This window comes from Gracilinanus agilis, unplaced genomic scaffold, assembly GCF_016433145.1.
Source record: "Gracilinanus agilis isolate LMUSP501 unplaced genomic scaffold, AgileGrace unplaced_scaffold35232, whole genome shotgun sequence".
NCBI classification, from domain to species: domain Eukaryota; kingdom Metazoa; phylum Chordata; class Mammalia; order Didelphimorphia; family Didelphidae; genus Gracilinanus; species Gracilinanus agilis.
The window spans coordinates 1-5,958 of NW_025368282.1; the positions used below are offsets into that span (position 1 = coordinate 1).

The following is a 5,958-nucleotide window of genomic DNA, read 5'->3' on the forward strand; positions in this document are numbered from 1 at the left end:
ATATGGCTATTTCTTTACAAATTAAGCAAGTCTTATCAACACTAGATATTATTATAAAGTGTAAGCAAAAACAATTGCATAGTTCAGTCAAAAAACAACAGGCATCAATAAGCTTTAAAAATCAGCAGTTCTATAAATATAGTTTAGGGAAATTTTTCACCCATATAAACACCCTGCAATTGGTTACTGAGGTCAGACTATTTGTACGCTTCTGGAGACTTTGTCATTGTGCTCCATACAGAGAGCAAACTGCTTATGGAAGGCACTGCAATTCGGCCTTTTAATGTCATCATTCCTCAGTTACAGAAATTTGTCTTTTAGGTAAATATTTTTTATTACTTAAGAGGTTTCTACTAATTTGTAATTGGTTTCAGATATGGCTACTATTTAAAAAATGTGGGGATGATTTCATATGAATTGCTTTTGTCTTTATAAAGATTCACATTTTTTTCCAAAAGGAAAAAAAATTACACATTTGCACAAATGCTAATGTGTAATTAATTTCTGTACCTTTGAACTACGATTCCCAGCACCACACTTTCCTAGCTCTCCTTGCCTGTTTAAAAGGCCCACTCCACTAAAGCCATGTCAGGAAAAGAAGAGAGCAAAAGGTAGGGCTACATCAAACTTAAATCCTCCCCACATTAGCATGCAACATGAGCAGGAAAGTGGGTTGCTGGGAATTGTAGTTCCAGGGCACATAAATTACACACTAATAAGACTCAATATGAATTTAATAAACATGATTTTAAGATATATCTCAGCCTGAAAATGTTAGCATTGAATTTGCTCAAAGTGACCAAATTTAAAATTTCATGTCAAATATTCTAAAGTACAATATTAATGTAAATGTAGTTATTGCTAATGAGTTACATTTCTCTACATTTATACTAAAAAATAAAGACACTCTCCCAATCTAGACAACCCCTAAAATGGGTTTATTTGGGTTTATTAGGTAAAACTTGTTACCTGTCAAATTTTTCAGTTTGTCTCTTCAATTACTTCTTCTGATTTTCCAGCTGTAAGGATTCCAGATGATCTAGACAAGGGAACAGAGGAAAACGATTCAGATTATTAAGCATGACAGACATGTAGAGACTTAGAAGGTTATAAGCCACAAGCATTAATATTGTTATATTATTAACATCTCTGCTATTCATGACTTTCATGATGATAATTGATAAGTACCAGAGGAATTGTTAAATAGACAATCTTTCTACCTAGTTTAATTTTTGATATAATGCTCATCAGCTTTCCTGTCCTAGTAATTTGCACATTTCAAGTTATGGCAAGGATATTCAGGTAGTATTTAGTCTTTAGTTATCAAATTCCTTTTTTGTATGAAAGGATACAATTAAGGGTACAAATATCCCTTTTTCTCTCCTAGGTATTTATATGATTTTACACTTTATAAAGCACACTTACCATATATCACATGACAGATTTCTCAGGCTTCTATTCATCTTCATGACTGTCACACAACTGTGAGTTTCTAGAAAAGGGCCTGTAATCATTCTATCCTCCTTTTATTTGTAAATTTCACATTTATACTTTGGAGTTAAGTAGGTGGTAATGGCTGCTAGGGAATAAGAAATTAAAATCTGGAAAGTATAAATTATTATTCTAAGTTAATAGGTACATAGATTTTCCTTAAAAAAAAAAATTCTCTTGGAAGAGATATCTCATAGAAAAAAGCAAGGGTATTTTTCCATTAGACAAGTCATAACACTGATGCTAAACCATTCAAATAAAGATGCCCAAAGCAAAATAGACTATTAAAATATTTCAGTGTCCCTCATCTCTCAACATTCTCAACTGCTATATCAATACAAGTGAGGTATTTATAATTAAGAGTATCATATTTTCTTTACATTCAGGAAGTTAAGAAGCAAAATCTATTTCATACAAGAGATTTCTGTAAAGATATATTATGAAATTAAGTTGTTAAAAAAAACTTACAACTCAATTGTTGTGCTTTATTTAGTTTTAAATTTTCTTTTCTTGGCCAATCTTCACAAATATAGTAATTATACTTTAAGACATATAAAGTGATTAAGGAATAATTAAAGGAATTGTTATTTCTCTAGAAAATACCAGGCAGCATGATTTCCCTTCCATCCATCCAAACATTCCACTACCTGGCAGCAGGAACAATGTAAATACATAAAATCATAGTTGCATTCTCTCTTGTCTTTTGAGTAAATTCAAAAAGGGTTCTCTGAAGGTCATAAGCCTAGTCCTAACCTAAAGTTATCTTTTACATAGAGAAAAATAGATTTATTAAAATTAACATTAAATAACTAAAAGAACCAAGAAAAATAACTACTTGATAAGTTTTTTGACTCACCTACCCCAACACACAGAGGAATTTCTTTTATCTCAATCTACTCCCCTTCTCCTATCCTAATTACCCCGCTGTGCCCTCATTTTCACATTGGGTTTTAAGAATTATGAAGATCTTAATTACAACAAAATAGATGGACAGGACATGACAGTATGCACTGGTAATCCCTTTAGCTGAGAGAGTGAGGCTTATAGATCTCTTAAATTTGGGGCTTCTGAGCCAAAGAAAGCTGACTAAGTATTAGCACTAAATATGGCATTGATGTGGTGAGCTCCCATAATTAGAGAGCCACTAGGATGCCAAGGGAGGGGAGGAAGAGCCCCTGTCAGAAAAACAGTATGTTAAAACTTCTGTGCCTTGTGAGTGATCCAGTCTCAAAAACCAATAACTGCAACAAGTTAAATGTTTTTGCCTATTTCCTTATTAGGGCACAGAAGATCTCAGTAGTGAGGTAGAAGAGAATCTAAAGTGGTTTTTTTATTTATAGAAAAATTTGTCCACAATCTTCTTTTCCCACTCCAAGATGTCACTAGGAACAGGAAACGATATATAGATTGTAGTTAGTGTTTTTTACAATCTCAAACAGTAAAAGAAAATAATCTATTTTAGTTAAGTTTTGAATTATTTACACACAAGATACACATAGACAATAGTGTTATGAACGTCCCATCTCTGAACAATTTTCACTAAGCCTCTAAAATGTTTCCTCCAGGGAAAGCATTTAATTACACAATGCCACCATCAACATATATATCAAAATAAATTGTGCTTATTCTTAAATCAACTTTCAGAAAAATAATATCTCTTATACTTTAGCTATTATGGTATTTGTTAGAAGTGATAACACCAATATTTTACATTACAGATTCTTTCTTAAGTTACAGTTTCTGTAACAGTCTGATACGACAAAATAGTTCCAAACATAAAATGCATTTTTCAGTCGGTCAACATAAAATTAAAAACCTTTCTTTTTTGAACAGAATATCTTAGCCCTTTTACAATAAGAACTAGAAAAGTCTGAAAGGTAAAAGAACATACATCATTTTCCCAATATACAAATGTGTGCTAATAAGATAAAAAAATAAAATGTTCTCTAATGCAGTCCAAAAAGCTGCTGTGAAACTACTGAATGGAAATGTCCATTAGGAGCCAAGCTCTTCTTGCGGAGAATCGCTGCCATCTCTCTCTAAAAACAAAGTTAAAAAAAGTAATACCACGTCAGTCCATATTTCCTGGAAAATAAGTACCAGCATACTTACTTGTCTCAAAAACACAACCATTTTTTAAAAAACTATTCACTTGGTGACTTTTACTTATTCAAACTAAAAATAACAAATTTTCTGTATTAACACTTGAGTTTGTGAAAATTAGGCCAGGGAAGTGGTCTCTTCATGGTCCTTTAAAAAAAAAATAGAGACAGGAGGTCCTAGGTTCAAACCCGGCCTCAGCCACTTCTCAGCTGTGTGACCCTGGGCAAGTCACTTGACCCCCATTGCCCACCCCTTACCAATCTTCCACCTATGAGACAATACACTGAAGTACAAGGGTTTTAAAAAAAAAATCACCCTTTGGCCTATATATTCTCAAACTTATAGCCATTACAGACAAATAATCAAATACAAACACACCCTTAGCATTTAAATCAAACTAAACTGATAAAAAACATCTCAAGTAGTCACACACAAATACAATGAAATTTTAATAAATCGATGTGATGGCTAATATGGAAATGGTCTGCATGCATATAAATGTATATATCAAATTGCTTGCCTTTTCAAGGAAGGGAGAATATGGAACTCAAAAAAAAAGAATATTAAAAAGAATTTTGGTTACATGTAATTGAGGAAAAAATAAAATAAAAATTAAGCATAAATCAATGTGAACCCTTTTTCTGGTTCTTATTTTTATGCATTATTTCATATATCTTTCCATATAATGGAAAAATTTTAATCATTTCTAGAAATCTTAATCTCTGTACCTTATACGACTACCTATTATTTAAATGTTCAAGTAGGGGCTGGAGAGGTGAATTCTCCAATAAAAATTTTCTTCTTTTTTCACTGATATTTATTGGATATTAATCATTTTTCTTTACACGGCTTAAATATTTAGCTCATTTATGTATTTTCCTCCTGCAAGTTCCTATGTACCTTACATTCTATGTAAAATGGCTCATAAAGTATACACCCATTTGTATTTTCTTGTCACATTTTTGTATATTCTTTCCTCACACACACAAAAAAGGTTCAATTGACTTTTCTCTTATCTTCAAGATGCCAGAATGATACAGTAACATCTTACAAGGTAGGACTTCTTACCTAGTAATGCTGTATTTTCCCCTGTGTCATCTTTAAAGTTGTTACACTGTAGCTCAGATTCATCCGTAGAAGATGATGGCAAATTGCTTACTTCATTTCTGTCTTCATCTTGTAAAGTAACACTCAAATTCACAATGGAAACACTCCCAGGAATGGATTCTGGAGCTGTCATATCCTGTACATCCTCAAGATTTCCCTTAAGTGGCAAAAAATTAATTTCCTAAGTAATCACATTGAACAAATCTCTTTCCCTCACTAGCACAAGGAAAAGTAAGTACAATAATGCCTCACTGATTCAATACCTCTGAAAAATGAAGTTTTACATTTAAATAAATTTTCCAGATAAAGGGCACTTCTCATTTTATGTACCAAAATCTCTTTATTCATCCTCTTTTTACTGACATCTTTAATTTTATTGCTTTCTTAGATTCCATTGACCATAACTTACATTTCTTTAGATAATCTATTTGGAGGCAGGAGGCAATTTGAATCTGGAATTTCAATAGGCAACTCCTATAAAGAAATGTACTCTACTTATTGTTCTGAACTGGTATTCAATGTGTCTGGTATCAAAGGTGGAATTGACCCCAGGTGTTTGTAACTCCTGAAGCTATAACTCTTTAAACACTCTAACATGCTCCCTCCTCTTGTTATTAATATTATTTTGTTGCATTAAAACAATGAAAATCCTTAGAAGCTGGTGAACTATTTAGGGCTATTTGTTCTATTACTAAACCAGATTAGGTTTTATACTTTTTCTAATGCAGTTTTTGCATCTCCTCCCCTTTTGGTCAAAATATCAGCTCTCTCACCATGCTGTTATTAGTATACTTTCATCAAAAAATTTATCTCATTTGGTTAGACAAGACTCACTCTTTCAGTCTCTAAAATATATTCTCCATATCATCTTATAAAATGTAATGCTTGGTACCCACATTCAGAGGAAGAACTACAGGAGTGGAAACACAGAAGTAAAACAACCGCTTGAACACATGGGTTGATGCAGGCATGATTGGGGAAGTAGACACTAAACGACCACACCAATGCAACTATCCATAATATGTAAATAAGTCTTGACTGATCACACATGTTAAAACCAGTGGAAATGTGCATTGGATATGGGGGGGAGGAGGCAAAGGGTGGGGTGAAGGGGAAAGTAAAAACAGGAATCATGTAACCATGGAAAATTTTTCTAAAAAAATAAAATATCTAAATCTAAAAAAAAAAATGTAATGCTTGGATATTAAAAATGGACAAAATAGAGGGCAGCTGGGTAGCTCGGTGGATTGAGAGCCA

At 32.7% G+C, this 5,958-nt stretch overlaps 1 long non-coding RNA gene and 1 other non-coding gene across 2 annotated transcripts; both read right to left on the reverse strand.

Annotated features, from left to right (window-relative positions):
• Window positions 1-185: 185 nt before the first annotated feature.
• LOC123254906 lies at window positions 186-301 on the reverse strand. Its single transcript, XR_006506721.1, has one exon. It is a non-coding gene; the product is annotated as a small nucleolar RNA SNORD89 (small nucleolar RNA).
• A 2,624-nt stretch (window positions 302-2,925) lies between these two features.
• Window positions 2,926-4,852, reverse strand: LOC123254905. The gene is made up of 2 exons (XR_006506720.1): window positions 4,663-4,852; window positions 2,926-3,530 (listed from the first exon to the last, which is right to left on the reverse strand). It is a non-coding gene; the product is annotated as an uncharacterized LOC123254905 (long non-coding RNA).
• Window positions 4,853-5,958: the final 1,106 nt, after the last annotated feature.